General features: G+C 38.0%; 1 long non-coding RNA gene across 1 annotated transcript in view; it reads right to left on the minus strand.

The window, feature by feature from the left end:
- The window catches only part of LOC149222534 (uncharacterized), a 386,945-nt gene extending 366,675 nt beyond the window's left edge, over nucleotides 1-20,270 (minus strand). Inside the window, exon 1 of the long non-coding RNA XR_016248900.1 lies at nucleotides 19,567-20,270. This is a non-coding gene — a long non-coding RNA (uncharacterized LOC149222534). The remainder of the gene's footprint in view (nucleotides 1-19,566) is intronic.
- Nucleotides 20,271-20,567: the final 297 nt, after the last annotated feature.

Raw genomic sequence — 20,567 nt, forward strand, 5'->3', positions numbered from 1 at the left:
CCAAAACGGAAGATAGTTAATGGGATCGTTCGTTAGGTGCAACAAGTGAGGCAAGTCCAAAGTTGTGATAAACGGTAACTGACGATTAGGGTCCCTAAAACTCTGGGTCATGAGACCAGCCCCAGGAGGAGGATATCCAGGATAACTAGGAATAGGAATTTCATTTGGGATATTTTATCCTCCTGGAAAACCAGGATTAACTGGACCGTACTGGGGTTGTTGAGGTTGTTGATATGTATACCCAGGGTACGGTTGATACTGATAGACTGGCTGCTGCACAGCAGGACCGAATTGGTACTGTCCCTAGTACGGTTGATAAGTAAATTGTGGTTGACTTGTGACAACCGTACTTGAACCAGGTTGTCCTATAGGCATCTGAACCGAAGTTTGAATTGTGGATCCAGACTGAGGTAAAGATGTCTGAGGAGTAGATATAGGAACAGTAGAAACCGGAGCTGTCGATACTCCAGAAGTAGGTGGGGTAGATTGAACAAATGTCGCAGCAGTTGCAGTAGCCGTTTGAAGCGGAGTACGAGGCGTACTAGGCCCAGGCTGAGAAACTACCGAAGGTACAGAAGTTTGAATAGTACACTGGACAAGTTGCTGGGGTGAACCAGAAACTAAGGGTTGTCCAGTTTGAGATGACAACTGTACATTCGGTTGCAAGACCTGTTGAGTTTGAGATGGATCCCACACTAAGTTCATTCATGGGTAGGGACCCATAACAGGTTGAGAATACTGAGGACCATAACCGGGTTGAGGGTAGGGTTGATAATTCAAAGGTACATTTCCCATTCCTTGAACATATGATTGACCGGAGGGTGGTTGGAAACCTTGGTTCGAGTACTGACCTTGGGGTTGATACCCTTGAGGCACGTACTAATACTGGGGTTGACCTTGAGGTACATATTGATATTGGGGTTGACCTTGAGGTACATATTGAGTCTGGGGTTGACCTTGAGGAACGTACTGTCCCGTAGGTATGTACTATCCTTAAGGTTGCCCCCCAGGCGCAAATTGGGTACCTTGAGGTTGCCCCCCAGGTGATAATTGAGGATTTTGAGGTTGCCCCCCAGGCAGTAACTGGCCACCTTGAGGTTGAGGATTAGGAATAGTACCTGACATCATGAGAATATCTTCCACACTCAACTTTTTAATACCATTGTTTCCAGTTAATAACCCTTGTTCAATGGGTTGAGGAGATGCTCCTGCAAAAGTACCAGAAAGTGACTGATACCCAGAGGGAACAAAAGGACCGCAGTACAAAAAGGATTCTGATGATTGAGTAAACATGGATGACTGTCTTGACAGATTTAACGGAGGATAGTAACCTCTAGGTGTTGGGTGATAAGGAATACAAGGTGGTGAAAAACTTAGCCCTAGGTTTTCCAAAAAATTAGTCAATGAAAGATACCAAGCACTACTCCTAGGTGGACTGTAAAAAATTGATTCACGCTCCCTAAGTTCAATAACAGGTTGATTTTCAGGGATAGGGATGCCTACTTCTTCTTCCGGAGTAGCAATTTCTTCGATAGCTATAAGTCTAGAAGGAAGATTTTGGGTAATTATTCTTTCTACCCTGGGTGAACTAGGACCACTAGAAGTTGGAGAGGTAAACCCCGATGTTGGAGTAGCAGCAAAATCACTTTCAGGTTTGGATATTTCAGGTTCCTCACCTAGATCACTAGTAGATGAAAATCTACCAGTAATCTCGGAAACAGACACTGATTGTGGATTATAATCTGCTACTAAAGCTTGAAAATCAGGATGTACCACCAAAGAAGACTCTCCTTCTTCAGGTGACCCAACTCTACTATCTCTAGGAGTTACGAGGGCTCTTAACCCTTCAGGCTGGCTCGGTGAAAACTCAGGAGGTTGGCCCCGAAGTCTATGGGACTTCCTCGGTAATTCAGCCACGATTAAAAAAATTTAACTACTTCACACGCAAACAAAGTAAAATCTCAATGAAAACCAGCTAAAGCCTCTAAAGAACCAAACAAATTTGAATCACACGCCTAAAGAATCTAGGAGATCTAACCACACACAAACAGTAACTTTCCGTACTAAAAACACTAGTTGGTGATGAAGCCCAACGTCGCAGAGTTCAATACAAAAATGGCGGTTGGAACAGTTACCCTGACAACCTGCTTAATGAATAGACTGGCACAAGTTCCTCCACTAAACCGTCTCGAGTGAAGAGAACCCCCCAAAAAATCCAAGTGAGTATAGCCGACATCTGCTCCAGGTACAGTGGGATCTTCCCACCACTATCACCTTAGGAAGAATCCTATAGAATATGGTCACTAAGGTTACCAACGGAAACAAATATACCTGGGGGAACAGTCTACGATCCGATACACACGCAAGGGCAGAGTAACAAGCTCAATCCCCTTGAAGGCTCCTTGACATAATCCAAGTTTTACCAACAAGTGACCCCAGGCTCCTCGACAATGGTTAATCCGAGGTTTACCGTTTTTAATACGTGAATATCTAGCATTGTTCCCAATGAGGAAGGATTGATTCCCACACTGGTTCGGACACGATCTCGTGCTTCTCCTTTAAGAGGAGCTTTCCCAGAGCATAAATGCAACAATTGGATTTCTCTCCTACCGCAAGATACAGCTACTTGTTTGTTTTTACTGTCTTGGAGAGTTAATTACTCCCTACTCCAAGACACTAACCTAAGCTATATTGGTGTATCAGAGCCCCATAAATAAAAATATTACTAAATAGTTTTTACTTTAAGCGTTATTTTTATTGGTTTTTGTTTAAGTCAAGAGGTGCGGAGATGAAACTCATGGTGTGAAGACTCGACTCGAAATCACTAAAAAATTCACTTAAGATGATTAAGCAATCTTTTCCCTTCAATGAACTTCTAGCTAGGAAAGAGTTTGAGAATGCAAATACTTGTAAACAGAAATCTTTCTTAACAAACAAATTAAAAGAAAAGCTTTTTGTCTTTTCCAATGCACTCAAAACGAGACAACTAGTCATTTTCACAAAAATTTCCCTTTTCTTTCAAAACACTCAAACACTACAAAAACAAAGTTTTTCCAAAAGAGATTTTTTATCTTTTATAAAACACTCAAAACTATGGAAATGGCTAATCTTGAGATCTATAAACTATAAAAACCTATTTGAAGTCAAAGCTTACAAGATGTCTTTTTCAAGGATGTTTTACTTAGCCACAAGCAAACTAAGGACTAATTTGTCCAGAATCACAAATCAGTCAAAAAACAACCAATTTTTGTTTTCTTTTCTAAAAATGAAATCCAAACTTTTAACACAAGCTTTTTCGAAGTTTCGTAAAGAGAAAACACAAGGTGGATTCCTCAACAAAGGTAGATTTTGCAAATGGTTAGACTCATAAGAAGGCTGGTAAAAACCAAGGTGATCTGAGGTTTCTACAGCTTCTAAGCTCAGAGCTACTACAAGACCAAAATGAAAACCAAACCCAACAATAAAAAATTCTAGGAAATTCACCTAAAACCCTAACACCAATGGAATTAACCTAAGAAAAGCTGCTGACAAGTTATATGCAGTTCTGGGCAGGGGATAATAACATTTAAACAAAAATTAAGCTGACTAACAGAGAAAATCTTAGGTTTTCCAAAATTTTGACAGGGTCCGCAAGCCCACAGTTAACACAGGTGCGGTACTGGTCTGTGCTAAAAGCAAAAGTGCGGATAGGTCCACACTGTGTCCCAAGCCGAGGGTGCGATCCTCTCCCAAAGTTATGAAAAAAAAAAAAAAATCCTAGATCTACTAAATCTACCCAATTCCACACACAACAAGCCAAAAACAGAAACAAAAACACAGTTTCTCAGGTCAAAGTAAAAACAAGGGAAAAATCAAGTCCCCAACGGAGTCACCATTTTGTCACACGAAATGAGTCGATCTTGCGGACAAGATAGACCTTCCTAGAATCTAACAATATCTAGTGACAAGCAAGCCAATCAAAAACTATCTTTCTCTAAATATGCATTTATAAAAAAAGGCAAACAAGTGTTTAGGCCTACCTTGGGTCCAATGCAAGTTCGTGGAAGCCTTGCTCCTTTGATCCAAATTAGCTCCCTTGTTGCGAATCTACAAACACAAACAAGCAAACAAATTAAATAGCACCTGAAAAGCCAATATCATAAAGCATACTTAACATGATGATCAAGGAATTCGTGAAACAAATGCCATAAGACAATTTGTTGAGAAAAATGAATCTGATTGTATTAATTCAAATCAAAGAAGAACTTTACAACCTGTGCCTTGATGGTGTACAAGCTCCTCCCAGGGTCCAACAAGAAGTCTCCTCTACTTTTACAAGTTTCACTCTCTTCCCAATGAAGCCAAAAAGGTATGTGATCTCTCCTCTCAAGCTTAACTAGGAAGTCTCAATTCCACCAGCATTTACCCTAAAAAATGTTCAGCTTCTAACCTCCCTAGCAACCAGCCCAATGCCTTAATTTATAGTGCAATGGAGGGAAGTTACTAGGTCCTCCTTCAAAGGGATAAATCCCTCCTTCAAAGGGATAACTCCTCTCATCAAGGGATTAGCTCCTTCTCTTTTGCGATGCATGAACCACCTAAGAGCGACCAATCCACGTCAAAATTCCTTCTAGAATCATCTAGAATTAATCCAAAGTGAGTTTTTTAGAATAAACTTGCGCCTTTTTGACTTTCACAGGGGTCCGCACCCACTCCTTTAGGGACAGAGCGGGCAGGTCCGCAGTTTTTGTGAACAGGGGGTGCGGGACCGCAGGCAATAGTGAGAGAAAGTACGGAACCAGAGATTTGTTGATTTTCAATGTCTTTCTCTCATTTTCAAAGCTTGACTTGAAGAGCTGAGGTCTGAGACTTGCTTAGGAGGACAGTACAAGTGATGATAGACCCATACTGACTGCAAATAATCATGGTGACAATATTTTTGTGTAACACATAAGGTGTAAAATCATCCATATAAATTTCTACCACATCATGGAATAACTCGAAAAAAATACTCAGGATTGCCCTCTGGAAAGTGGCAAGAGCATTGCATAGGCCAAAAGGAAGGACCCTATAGGCAAAAGTACCCCAAGGACAAGTGAAGGTGGTTTTATCCTAATCTTTTGGGTTGATCTAGATTTGGTTGTACCCGTTGAATCCATCTACGAAAGAGAAAAACTTTTTCCCTACTAGGTCATCTAGCACTTGGTCAATGAAAGGAAGAGGAAAATGGTCCTTCTTTGTGTATTTGTTCAACTCCTTGTTATCGACACAAATCCTCCACTTATCATTTTTCTTTGGAACTTACACCGAAGGAGAGAACCACTAACTATTGGAGATAGGGTAAATGAATCTTGCATCTAGTAGTTTTTGCAGTTCTTCTTTGACTATATCTTTAAGAGCTCGATTCATCCTCCTTTGGGGCTACCAAACTAACTTGCAACCTTCTTTTATGTATATGTGGTGAGTACACACTGAGGGGTGCACTCCCTTCATTTCTTTGTAACTCCAAGTGAAGGCATCTAGATGTTCCTTTAGCATGTTGCATAACTTCTCTTCTTGGAGAGCAGAAAGAGATGGATTGATTTTCAAGGTTCTCTCAGGGCCGAATTCTATGGTTTTGACACAAAGGGGGTTGGAATCATCCAATAATAGGTCAATTGGATGATTGTTCTAGGTTTCCTTTACTACATCTTCTAAGGGAAATGTACTGGGAGTTGGACTTTGGAGTAGGTGTTCAATCAAATCATCTTCATCCTGTTGTCCTCCTCCCATGGTTATTTCTAAAGTATAAAGTTGGGTGGAATAAACTTCATCTTCTTCCTCCTCCTCTAACCATAAATGTAAATCATGCTCTAGAGATGGCTGAGCATGAGGGTATATGACTAACTGCTTGGACATATGCCCATTCTTGATGGTCATATTCCCAGCTTTGCAGCTAATGTAAGCATCGACAGTGGCCAACCAAGGTCTCCCAAGGATGAGAGGGTAACCAATAAGCTTATCCTTAGGCTGGAGAACTAGGAAATCTATAGGGTACTCCCAAGAGTCAATAAAGACGATCACATCCTCCACAATCCCATCAGGGGTCACTGTGGAGCAGTCTGCAAGTTGCAGAACTATTGTGGTCTTCCTCAATGAACCTTGGAGGTTGAGATTGAGCATGGTGTCCTTGGTCATCACATTAATGGAAACCCCAAGATCTATCAAAGTGTGTGGGACAATGGTGTCATTCATGTGCACATCTACTACAGGGCTTCCAGGGTCCAAATACTTTGGACAGATTATCTACCCTAGCATTAAGTCGGACAATTGTCCAATGGCATTAATGGTAGGGGCATATCTTCTTCACCTCCCTGGATGCTTGAAGCACTTCTCCTTAATCAACTTATTGTAAATTGGCACATATTTTATTTCTTGGAGAAGTGGAATCTTTACACATAGATTTTTCAATTCTCCCAGAAGTTCAGTCTCTTCTGGGGTAGGCTAGAGTGGTTGGGTTAATCTCTCAAGAAAGGGTGGATTAAATTTAAGAATGATTTGCTCTCTTTTTTCTTCAACCTCTCTAGGTGGAGGTGGAGGTTGGTTATCCAAGATAACTCTCCTAGATCTCAGGTTAATCTCCTAATTTCCATAGCATAAGCTGGATATGGTGTCTATCCACTGTATACATGCTGAGCCAGTCTGTTGTTTGGGTTTGGATTTTTCTAGGAAGGCATCTGGTTTACTTGGGTGGAGCAGAGTGTAACAGCTGTGGTTGGGTAAGTGGTGGAGGCAATAAAGCTGGAGCGTTGTTGTATTGGGGCCTCCACCCCTGGGGCAGTGCATTCCACTAAGTTTATGGTGGAGCATATGGTTGAAATGACTGGCTGGTTGGCTGGGAGTGATACTGAGATGCAAAGGACCAAGGAGGAGGTGTAGACTATGAAGGATGAGCAGGGGGTCCCCAAGAAGGTATGGATGTGGTCTGTTTGGGGATTGTAATATGCATGGGATGACCCTTTCTTGCTCTATTGGTATGGTCTAGGCCCATGAGGTCTCCTTTGGTTTATGTAGCAGTGCTACTCAGTGACCCCTTCAACTCCTTGATATACAACTTTGAGTCCAGGCAAAGAAGGGCACTTGTCTGTGGAGTGGTTTTCTTCACAGACTAAGCAAATTTCAATAGAATTTAATGGAAATTCATTGCTAGGGTGCCTCCTGGTGCATCTAGGATAGAAAATGGCCAAGGCTCTCTCTACTTCCTCCTACTTTCTCTTAATGTGCATAGTGTCCATTTATAAGGAAAGGGTTTGCAACATCTCACTCTTGAAATCTTCCAACATGTTTCCAATTTCACCCTTGATGGATGAGTTGGAAGATGATGTACTGACCATAGGTTGACTGCCCCTACCCTTTTTCCTAGCTACCCTAGAATGGTTTCTAAAGACAATCTTGATATCCTCATAGGGAAATTGGTATATGTATCCTCCTGCTAACAAGTGTAGGGTATCTAGAAGATCTTCCTTTAGTCCCTAAAGCAGAACCAACTTTAGTGACTTAGGGTCAAGTGTGCACCTGGCCCTTTTGTAACTAAGTTGGAATCTTTCTTCATAATCCTCTAGGGATTCATCAGTGCCTATGGTCATCCTAAAAATTTCCTCTTTAGTATCCTTTGACCGACAGTAGTATCGATACTTGTTATTAAAGGCTTGTTGCTTTAGTGCCCAAGTTGTGATTGTAGGTTTTAACCTCGTACAAAAATTAGCTACATACAAATTCTAAGAACAAAAAATAAAACAATGTGAAAGCATAACACATAAAACACACATACACAGAGATTTTCCCCTGGATCCCAAAACCGGAACTACCAGCTTGATTTTTCATTATGTTCCTTTCAACGTTACAATACATATATATATATATATATATATATATATACATGTTGAAACATCCAATACCATGGACCGAAAAACCATCGTGCCCAAAACCATATGCTAAAACCATGCACAAAACCATAGGTAGGTTTGTCCCACCTAATATAGGGTCCCAAAAAAAATTTCCCTGGGGCGTTGCCCTGGACCCTGTAGAAGGGGGCTACCCGCCCCCCTCAAACCCCCTATGACCCCCCGCTACGCAATCAGCGCAATGAAGGGGGGGTTCCACCCCCCCTCTAACCCCCTAGTTAACTAGGGTGGCTAGTCATGAAAAAAATATAACACAAACCAACATTATCCCACTTGTTGTTTTCTGTCCACAGGGGGCCACAAGAGAGCTTAGTCATTTATCCAGCCCTGCAACGCCCATTGTTTCTCTACACCAAGAGAACTTCTTAGAGCTCACAAATGTTGTCAATGCATCTACAGTATTCTTCAAATTATCCACCTTTACCAACAACACCCTTTTTTCTTCTATCATATCCCTCATAAAGTGATATTGAACATCAACGTGCTTTGTCTTTGAATGGTAAGCAGGGTTTTTTCCCAAGAAAATTGGACTTTGGCTATCACAGTCTATTCTTATAGCTCCCTGCACTAACCCCATACTTGAACAAAATCTCTGCAACCAAACTGCTTCCTTGCTTGCATGAGTGGCTACCATGTATTCTGCCTCTGTAGTTGATATGCCACTACAGATTGTTTCTTACTCATCCAACTAACTGCACCTCCAAATAGGTTAAACACATACCCACTTGTAGATCTTCTCTGATCCAGATCTCTAGCCTAGTCTGCATCAACAAAGCCACGAATATCCAAAACTTTGTCCAATCCTGGTATTCCTTGGTAGCACAAACCATAATCACTAGTGCCACATAAATACTTGAAAATCCACTTCACTACTGTCCAATGCTCCTTCCCTAGTTTTGACATAAACCTGCCCAATACTCCCACTGCATGTGCAATGTCTGGTCTAGTATAGACCATCGCATACATCAAGCTACCCACTGCACTTGCATATGGAACACGGGACATGTCCTCTTCCTCTTCTTGTGTCTTGGGACACTGTTCAACAGATAACTTTAGACCTATAGGAATAGGAACCTTCAATGATTTACTATCCTGCATTTTAAACCTCTGCAGTATTGTCTCGACATACTTCCTCTAGTTTAACTAGAGCTTCCTCTTTGCCCAATCTCTCTTAATTTCCATGCCCAAAATTTAGTTTGCAGCACCAAGATCTTTCATGTCGAATTTGGAGGACAATCAGGTCTTCAAATCTTGGATAATTTCTTTGTCATTTCCAACCAGTAACATATCATCCACATACAAGACCAAATAAATAACACGGTCACCATTAATTTAAAATACACGCAGCGATCTGCTTTGCTTTTGGTGAAGCCAAGTCCCTGTATAAATGCATCAAATTTCTGATACCACATCCTTAGTGACTGTTTTATCCCATATAGAGACTTCTTTAACTTGCATACCAGTTCTTTCTTACCCTTCACCGCAAAGCCTTCAGGTTGCTTCATGTAGATCTCCTCTTCTAGATCCCTGTGAAGAACTATTGTCTTCACATCCATCTATTCTACCTCAAAATCAAAAGCAGTAGTAACAGATAAAAGTAATCTAATAGAAGCTACCTTGGTAACAAGAGAAAAAATATCACGAAAATCAATTCCCGACACTTGGGAATAACCTTTTTCTATCAACCGAGCTTTGTGTTTCTCCACATTTCCTTCTACATTCGTCTTCTTCTTAAACACGCATTTTCTACCAATGGGTTTCCTTCTAGCCAGAAACTCCACCAGATCCCATGCCTCATTTTTTTGCAAAGATTCCATTTCATCAACCATGGCCTCTTTCCAGAGTTTGCCATCCTCTGAATGTGTTGCTTCCTTCACAGTTCTGGGATCATCATCAATAATAGATAAAGCAAAATTTGAACAAAAATCAGATGTACTATACCTTTTTGGCTTCCTTCTTTCTCGAACTGATCTTCTCATAATCAGAGTTTGTGGATCTTCATCTTCTGATGTAGAGTTTGATTCTTCCTCGTTTAGGTCAAACTCTATCTTCTCAGGTTCCTTTGATGGCACTTCATGTTTAATAACATCTTTCACCTCTCTGAGCACCACATATCATCTATACACAACCTTCCTTGTTATTGGGTTCCAAAGCTTATAACCCTTTAAACCATCCTTATACCCAATAAAGATGCACTTTTCAGATTTACTATCCAACTTTGTATTTTTCTCCTTTGGAGCATGTACATATGCATCACATCCAAATACCCTCAGATGTGAAATAGAGGGTTTCTTACCAGTCCATACCTCTTGTGGAGTCTTATCCTCCAACATTGATGAAGGTGATCTGTTGACCAGGTAACATCCTGTCTCCACTACCTCTGCCCAAAATTCTTGTCCTAACCTAGCACCACTGAGCATGATTCTTGCCCTTTCCATCAATGTATTGTTCATTCTTTCTGGTAAGTCCATTTTGCTCAGGTGTGTATGGAGTAGTCTTCTGTCATGCTATACCACACTTCTTACAGAATTCTTTAAATTCCTTCTTGCAAAACTCTCCACCGTTATCTTTCCTCAACACCTTTATCTTCTCTGTCTAGTTTTCCACCAAAACCTTAAATTATTTAAACCTGTCAAAGACTTCATATTCCTTCTTGAGGAAATATATCCATGTATTCCTTGAGAAGTCATCTATAAATGATACATAGTACAAAAACTTACCCAGTGATGGAACCTTCACAAGTCCAAACACATCACTATGCACAAGCTATAATATTTTTTCATCCTCTTACCACCAGAGGGAAAACTCACCCGATTCTACTTCCCATATACACAATTTTCACAGAAATTAAAATCCAGTTAGCTATTAGTCATACCTTCTACCATACCTTTACCATGAAGTATTCAAAGGCCCTTCTCTCCAATATGTCCAAGCCTTTGATTCCATAGCATGGCCTTTTCTCCAAAGACCACTAGATTTTCTGCTCCACTTTCAGGAACCACAGAACTTTTGCACCCATCAATAATAGTTCTACCTTGCAGCTTGTACAGAGTTCCAATCCAAACTCCCCGCATCAATACCCATTCTCCCTGAACCATCTTGCAAGTATCTTTCTCGAACATTGCTTTTACACCTGCATCATCCAGCTTACTTACAGAAATCAAATTTCTGGCTAATGCAGGAATATGCAGAACACCTAGAAGTGTTCTAATCCTTCCAACGATTCTAGCCTTCCTGTCATCCCCCAAGAAGACATCACCACCATCATATTTCTCATACTCGCAGAACCACTCTCTTTGGGGAGTGAAGTGAAAGGATGCACCTGAGTCAATCAACCATGCCTCATGATCTACATGTGTACTTGAAGAAGCCAAGTACACATCCCCACCTTCATCTGAGGTGGCTTTCTCCTTTGCAGAAGGAGCATCATCAAATCCCTTTCATTTCTTGGGAGCTTTAGATTTACATTCCCTTTTGTAGTGCCCTTTCTTTTCGCATTTCCAGCACACCACCTTTATAGGTTTTCCTAGAGATTTAGATCTCCCTCTAGATTTAGATTTTTTTTTTTTTTTTTTTTTTTTTTTTTTTTTTTTCTGTTCTGGGAACTTCCTCGTACAGACAAGTCATCACCATTCTAGCTCTCCATATTTTTCCATCTCATTTCCTCCATCAGTAAGGATGAGACTATTTCATCAAACTGCAAGGCAGTTGCATTGCTACCTATTGAAATAACCAGACTGTCCCACGAATCTAGTAGATAACACAACAAAATAATGCACTTATCTTCATCTAAAATTTTAATATCAACAGATAATAACTAACTTACCACAATATTAAATGCATTCAGATGATCTGTCACCGAGTCTCCATCTTTCATCCTCATGTTATACAACTTTTTCCGTACGAACAGTTTATTCACCAGAGACTTAGATTGGTACAAAGTCCCTAACTTGTCCCACAAAGCCTTCACCTTAACTTCCCCTGATACATTCAGCAATACTGAATCTGAGACACACAATTGTATTGTGCTCTTTGCCTTCCGATCCAACTTCTTCCATTCTTCATCGGACACTCCCATTGGTTTAGTACCTGGATCTACTGCAATCCACTGATCTTCATCCACCAACAGATCCTCCATCTTGAGTTTCCATAACTCAAAACTCTGACCATTAAATTTCTCAATCTCTATCTTTCCACTACTCGCCATCTTCTTTCACCACAAGAATCGATCCCGCAGATCTCCCACTGAACAGGGTCTACCACAAGCTCGAGCGAAACACCTCAGCAACAAAGGTGTCCCATTGAAGCCAAAACAACTCTGATACCAAATGTAGGTTTTAACCCCATACAGAAATTACCTGCATACGAATTATAAGAATAGAAAATAAAACAATGCGAGAGCATAACACATAAAACACATATACACAGAGATTTCACCTGGATCCCAAAACTGGGACTACTAGCTTGATTTTTCATTATGTTCCTTTCAATGTTACAATACATATATATACATGTTGAAGCATCCAATACCATGGACCAAAAAACCATCGCGCCCAAAACCATGTGCTAAAACCATGCACAAAACCATAGGTAGGTTCGTCCCACCTAATAGAGGGTCCCAAAAAATTTCCTCGGTCTGCTGCCCCAGACCCCATAAAGGGGGGCTACCCGCCCCCCTCAAACCCCCTATGACCCCCCGTTGTGTAATTGGCATAATGAAGGGGGGGCTAGTCATGGAAAGAATATAACACAACCCAATAGTGATGCTATCCCCAAGTAAACCCATGAACTAGCATAATGTTGCATCCTTGAGGGTAGATGGAAATAGTTTTAACTTCTGCTCATCATCTGTATAATCATAGGTTCTTCATATAACAGCAAAATCAAATAGGAAAGTGTCAGGATCTTATGTGGTCAAGCCATGGAAATGAGATAGGGCATAGGGGATTATATTTTTCATCTTAGTGTCCCCATTGGTTTCCCTGATGGGGAAGGCACCCTTGACTCTCTCTCTATTCCCTCTATCATTTATGTTTTCATCCATTGGTTCAGTAGGAATGGGTTCTTCTTCTTCTTCTTCCCCTGTAGGTTCTTCAAATATGTCAGGTTTCTCTGTACAGACTAGTATTATAATTTACAAATATTTCTAACAGTATATGCCTGTCCATTTAAATTCATTCCTATTTAAATTCATTTCTAACATACTGTATTTACAATTTCATAAAATTTCATTTGTAGCAGAATGTATAGAATATACCTTCCAATTTTATGACTAAACAAATCAAATTAGATGTATGTACTTACCTGGTTTTTCTGAGTTGGTGTCAATTCCTGGATGATGTTGGATGATGTTGTTCTCCGGATACCAAACCAACCAATTTCCTCCCAGCCTGTCTGGGATCGGTCTTTCCGGACCCCAAACCCAAAAGGATTCAAAAGTGAAACCTTTTGGCCCCCGTGCCCAAAACTTCCAAGAACAGGTCTTAATTTTCCTAGATCTATATCTGGAGCCCCAAAGCTCATTCGTTATTTCACATTCCTCTCCCAGATTCTTCATTTGCTTCCTCCCCAAATTTCCATCCCGAAATCTCCATCTAATCATCCCCCCGTCCTTCTCCTCTTAGATTTTCTTATATAGGAAAGGATCCTTCCCTCCGAAGAAATCCCACCCTTTTTTCCTCCAATCATCCTTGTCCTTATCCTTTTAAATTCCCATTACTCCAGTCGGTTGTCTTTATTGTACATTAAATTATATTTTTATTTAAATATATAATAAATGGTATTTTGATCTTTATCGCTTCAACCGACTTTGGGAAGAGGATCTTTTTTTTTTTTTTAAAGTACTTAACATGACATGCCAAAGGATAAGTTAATTAACTTGGGCCTAATAATATTTATTTATTTATTATTTAATTAAATGTTATTAATGAAAATGAATTAATATATTATAAATAAGGTATTAATTAATTATTTTACTATTTAATTTATTCCCCATACATAAACACTTCATATAATTAAATTGGTATGAACACTACTACAGTGCTTTCAATAATTAATTCATTTTTTTCTTCTACTTGGGAATTTTCATAATAAGTTAGTATGCATACTAGCGTAGTGCATGCAATGCATGCATATGTAGCTATCATATGCATGCCTCGTATACATGCTAATATTTTTATGTTACTTGTAAGTTGAAATGGGTCGTTACATACACCCCTCCTTCAAAACACTTCGTCCCGAAGTTAGAGTTTATATAGTATATCGGTAATTACTTTAGTGTTTAGTATAATCATGTAAGGATTGCGTTCCGCGATTGAATACTTATTTGTAATGAAAAGAATTTTAAAATTTGTTTTGAACATTCATGCTCTGCCCCAACAGAGTTCCCAAGCTATTCTATAATCATCCTATCCTTCCTAATCTCTTCCACTCCCATCCTATCCGTCCTCTACTGGATTATGCCATGGCATCGGCTATACCGATCTAACCATTCATAAACCTCAAGGGTGATAGCGTCGATTGTATCGACCTATATATTTTGTAGGCATCCGGCAGTCATCATCACACGTCTAGGGGAGCGTAACTCGCACAGTCCTCCCATGACTCCAGGTTTTGGAGGATAAACGGTGGGCAACACCTCCACCCCTCCTAGTTGGATCAAGCTGAACACCCTATCATGGAACCTGATTGAGCCTCAATTGTTCTTGAAAGTTTTGTCATCACGTGGTTGGTTTGGTATCGGGATTTAACCAGAGCTTGTATAGCGTATCAGGGTGATGAAAACATCTGCAACATAAATACTTGTCCACACATCATAACATATGCATTGATATATTCATAATTAAATATATTCAAATAACCCTTTCCTAGTATTTTATATTTTGTTGATACCTATGGTATATATTTTAAGTTTATATGACATACTTGGCTATGTCTAGCTGATATACCTACAATTAACTTTCACATCAAAATAGTAAAGTGTGATCACTATTATTATATCCATTTTATCAATGATAAGAAATCTATGGTTTTTTATCAAAGTCACACATGCTCATAAGTAAGACATCATATGTAGAAATTTCATCCTAACATAATTCATGTGGGCATCCATAAATCAACAATACATGCAGATTTAAGTAAACATACATAATAAACCATAATAATTTGAAATAACATACTCCTATGTATCTTTTCATAGCTATGGAAAATTTCAAAATGACAGTCTCGAGAATATGGTTAATAAAGTAAAGATAAAATAAAGTTTTTTTTTTTTTTTTTCCTTATCTATTATACACTTTCCCGATAATGATATTGCTAATAAATTTATATTCTTTATGTATTACGCTTATTATCCTTATCATTTTGTATCAAGTTTTCCCTATACAACAATCACTTCAGCTATCTTCCATGTATCAATTATCATATTATAAGCCCTTTAGACACCCTTCTATACTGCTATCTTGTAGCTTATTCGACTTTTACTTTTATAGTTCCCCACTTTGCAACTAGTGTTATTTGTTAACATTACTCCCTATTTCCACACACACACACATATATATTTTTACTTGATGGTTGCTTTCTTTTTCTTCACTTTCCTTGACCTTGTTATTTATGATTCTCCTTATCTCTTCAATTACCATAGAGTATACATTAGTTTATTTGTTTATTTATGCCCTCATTGCTTTTTATATTTACTTTAACTATTAAAGATATACTCTATATTCTTTTATATTTTGTAACATATTTATTTTCACTCTACTTTTATATATATAGTTCCCTGGAAATCATAGTTATATATCATACTATTATAAATTTGTTCCTTTCCTAATTTTCACTTTCATTTTTTTTATTTTTTTATTTTTTGTAACTCGATTCCATTTCGAATTGTATCATTTATGATGGTAAAAATGAAAATAATTGGGCCATTTCTCGATGCGTGCGTGTCATCTTGCTCAGGGTTCCAATGTCTCCATTGAGGATGGTAACCGATTGGAGAACTAGAAAATTCAGATTCAGATTAACTCCGAAGCACGTTGTGGCTGGATAAAACCATGATGACATGGTTGGTATATTAAATCTAAAATTGTTCATGATATTTAAATTTTTAACTTGATTGAGACTAAATTCCACACCAATTAATTTGTCTATACCTTTATATTATTCCAAAATTTTTAATAATAAATCTATTTATATATTAAAAACATATTTTAAAATTAAAAAAATCATCAATTCACTCGAAAATATATCAATGAATTCCGGAATATATAAATATAAAATATTCCTCTCAATTTAAAAACAATTAAAATGAAATTTTGATATGGTTGAAATCATATTCTGATATCTATGTTGTTTCACGATTTTTTTATAATAATATTGTATCTATACATTAAAAACATATTTTAAAATAAAAATCATATTGCTCGCAAAAATTTCGAAAGAATATAAACTAATTAAAAAAATAAGCACCACCAATACATAAATTAATTGCAGTGCGCCTTTCAATTAGATTCTAAACAAACTTATCCTAAAATATAACTGGGGAAAATTAAAAAATAGAATATTGATACCATGTTTCGGGTCTAATCCATTATCTTGAAAACAACGACAATCTACCAAATTGATAAAAAAAAACGCATGACTTGATTTGTCGGACTTGTTCTCACCTGCCTCCGGAATATACATACACTCACGTGTTGATTAAGTGGGGAAATTATGTCAAAATTCTTTACAAAGTTTGGAATGCATTAAACGTCTCTGCGTCATCAACGTGTTAAACTCATGTGAGTCACTGCCACTAATCAGCAAAATTTCTCTCAATTTCCCTTAATTCGCTTGATGTGTGAATATTATGAAATGAAATGTGGAGGGACTATGACCTTTCCACTTGGCCCTCCAGACGTCGCCTCACATGGCCCTTAAACTTTAAAAACCGAAACATGTAACATATTGAAACCTTAGAACCTCATAAGCTTGCCGCATTTCCTTACAATTCCTCCAATTCACCTACGGCATTACTAACTGCAGGTAGATCAATTTCTGTTGCCTGACTAGCAGCAATACCAGTAGGAATAATAGCAGGTTTATTAGCCTTTTACTTCAAACCTTCTCTGTAGTCTGACAATTCACTGTGTCATCTGAATTCTCTCTCATTTTCTCAAAGCATGCTGTGTTTTTTTTTTTCTCAGGAATATAGGTAACGGACTTCATTTGCTCCACAGGATTATCCAGTTGTGCGGATGCAAAGCCAGATGACTTTACCAGCTGAGAAAAATCTTTAAAAGCTTGCATGTTCATTCTGTCATTGTCCTCATCTGACCAATCCAATGTATAGTGTATGTATTTAGAGGGGTTCTTAACATAGTCAGGGACTCCAACACAGTCATTCTGTACTAAATCTGAAGAATCGGGGTCTCTTATTGATGGTCTCTTTCTTGAGTTCACTCCTTCAATGTCATCATGCTTAGTTTCCAACTGTCCTTCGGGATCCAGGATGATTCCCCCTGGGCACTTGCTACCCCTAAAGATGATCGCAATATTGTAAAGCACCATATGATTTATTTTTAGCTTTCCATCATATCCATTTTTCAAGGCAGAATTCATGTGGGATTGGATTCACCTTGAAAGTTGACAGGTGGAGTAATCCAACTCCGGTTCCTGACAGAAGATTTACTTGAACTGATGATTCAAAGTGAGTTTCTTTTCAGTGTCAAAATGAACTTGCTTTTCTATTTAATTATTTCTCTTTCCATATTTGCTTCCCAAACTATGGGGATAAACCATTAATCTGTCCTCACAGAAATTAAAATTATAATTCTGAATAGGTTGTCGAATTTTGATCATGACTTGTGATTCTGGCTTGCTGTGTGTTTCAGTTCTAATATGTCCATTATTCTATCATTTCTAAAAAAATCATTTCAACCCCGTTTGAGACTTTTTTTTAAATATGCTGAAATATTTTTGTTAAATTTGAGTTCTGCTTCATGAAAAATAATCTTCAGAAAATAACTCTATCATGTTGTATTTTTCTTCCAACTTGCCTCTGCTGGACTGTTATTTTTTTCACTGCATGGCACACTTACATTGCTACAGAAAACTGTTCTACTGCTACAAAAAAAAATGTCTGATAGGGTATGGATTTTCGGATTTCCTTCACACTTCAAGCATCTGCTCTGCCTATGCAATAATTCTTTCCTTCAAATTGGGTCTATGTAGCACAAATCACGTTGCTATCTTCCATAGAAAATCATGTCTGAATATTGCACTAGCATTTTTGCATCTGTGAATTTCATCTTCAGATAATATCTGCTAAGGTGTCTGATCTCACTCGTTCTTGGGCTTCTGAAGCTATGAATTTTTGAACACTAATATATATTTTCACTGTTTTAATTTAACAGGTTATTATGATGTTTACATCAACTGGAAACTTCTTGCTGTGACAGAATAACAATTAAAATTTTGTTTCTGACAAGCAACGAATAATCACAATTTTGTTTATGACAACTTCAGGATATAACAAAGTAGCAAGTACTGAAGTTGACCGAAAGCAGAAATTTTTATTTATCAGTATGGAAAATTCTTTGCTGATGGAATATGATTGGTTTCTTCGCTACCATGGGCTCGGGTCTTATTTATATAGATGCCTATATTCTTATGAATACAAACTACAGATAATAACAACTTCCTTTCTGAAAATTGGTATGCTTGCTCCAAAGTCTTAACTTAGAATTTTCGGTCATTTGTTTATGCACAGAACTATAAATGTTGGGACGACATTTTTGGATACATATTTTCCGCTACTATACCATTGTCTACAATTCAGGCTTTATATATATGACTGTAACAGATCTTCCGTAGTTCGGTCTTGGTCCTTTGTGACTGTAGCTTCAAGTTGATCCTGTTAACTATGCTTACAGTGCCTTTAATCAACTCGGCACTAGGTCCTTTACTTGCTAGCTAACTAGCCCTCAAATGTCTCTTTATTCCGTGATCTGACTATCCACAGAAAATGCATAGACTTTTGATGATTTCGGATTACTGAGGTGACAACGTATTCTTAATTTGAAAGGTGATTTCAGACCTTAATATTTATGCCCAGAACTTTGCTCCTTTTACTAAAGGATTCGACCTTGAATGGGCTATTAATCTAGCCTCTCGGTCCTTTTAAGAACAATACTTCTATACTCTTCAAGTTACTTCACTGTCTTGCTCAGGCTGCGGCCTAATCACACGGTTAATTTGTTTTGTAGTTATGCCCAGAATGTCAACTTCTCTGCGCAGTTGTGATCTTCTATCTGCCCTTGTGCCAAAAGTTTTGAATATGTAAACTTAACACTTAGTGTTAAATAGAAAAACTTTCTTACGTGTATTAGTTATAATTCCAACTATTTATAATTCCAAATATATGATGGTAGCCGCTAAGGTCCCAAGTGTTTGAATTTAAGCTCTGATACCATATGTAAAGATTGGTATTATAATTTACATATATTTCTAACAGTATATGCCTGTCCATTTAAATTCATTCCTATTTAAATTCATTTCTAACATACTGTATTTACAATTTCATAAAATTTCATTTCTAGCAGAATGTACAGAATATACCTTCCAATTTATGACTAAACAAATCAAATTAAATGTACGTACTTACCTGGTTTTTCTGAGTTGGTGTCGGTTCCTGGATGATGTTGGATAATGTTGTTCTCCGGATACCAAACCAACCAATTTCCTCCCAGCCTGTCTGGGATCGGTCTTTCCGGACCCCAAACCCAAAAGGCTTCAAAAGTGAAACCTTTTGGCCCCCGTGCCCAAAACTTCCAAGAACCGGTCTCAATTTTCCTAGATCTATATCTGGAGCCCCAAAGCTCATTCGTTATTTCACATTCCTCTCCCAGATTCTTCATTTGCTTCCTTCCCAAATTTCCATCCCGCAATCTCCATCTAATCATTTCCCCCCGTCCTTCTCCTTTTAGATTTTCTTATATAGGAAAGGATCCTTCCCTCCGAAGAAATCCCACCCTTTTTTCCTCCAATCATCCTTGTCCTTATCCTTTTAAAATCCCATTACTCTAGTCGGTTGTCTTTATTGTACATTGAATTATATTTTTATTTAAATATATAATAAATGGTATTTTGATCTTTATCGCTTCAACCGACTTTGGGAAGAGGATTTTTTTTTTTTTTTAAAGTACTTAACATGACATGCCAAAGGATAAGTTAATTAACTTGGGCCTAATAATATTTATTTATTTATTATTTAATTAAATGGTATTAATGAAAATGAATTAATATATTATAAATAAGGTATTAATTAATTATTTTACTATTTAATTTATTCCCCATACATAAACACTTCATATAATTAAATTGGTATGAACACTACTACAGTGCTTTCAATAATTAATTCATTTTTTTCTTTTACTTGGGAATTTTCATAATAAGTTAGTATGCATACTAGCGTAGTGCATGCAATGCATGCATATGTAGCTATCATATGCATGCCTCGTATACATGCTAATATTTTTATGTTACTTGTAAGTTGAAATGGGTCGTTACATTCTCACCTAAGGTTTCCTCTAGTTCACATCCACTGAAGAAGAGGGAAGATCGGTTGTTTGATGCAGTGGGGTTATTTGGAAAAAATTTCCCTAA

This window comes from Pinus tabuliformis, chromosome Q (genome assembly GCF_031772625.1).
Source record: "Pinus tabuliformis cultivar Carrire ecotype Pingquan chromosome Q, CPIR1, whole genome shotgun sequence".
In the NCBI taxonomy this organism is placed as follows: Eukaryota; Viridiplantae; Streptophyta; class Pinopsida; order Pinales; family Pinaceae; genus Pinus; species Pinus tabuliformis.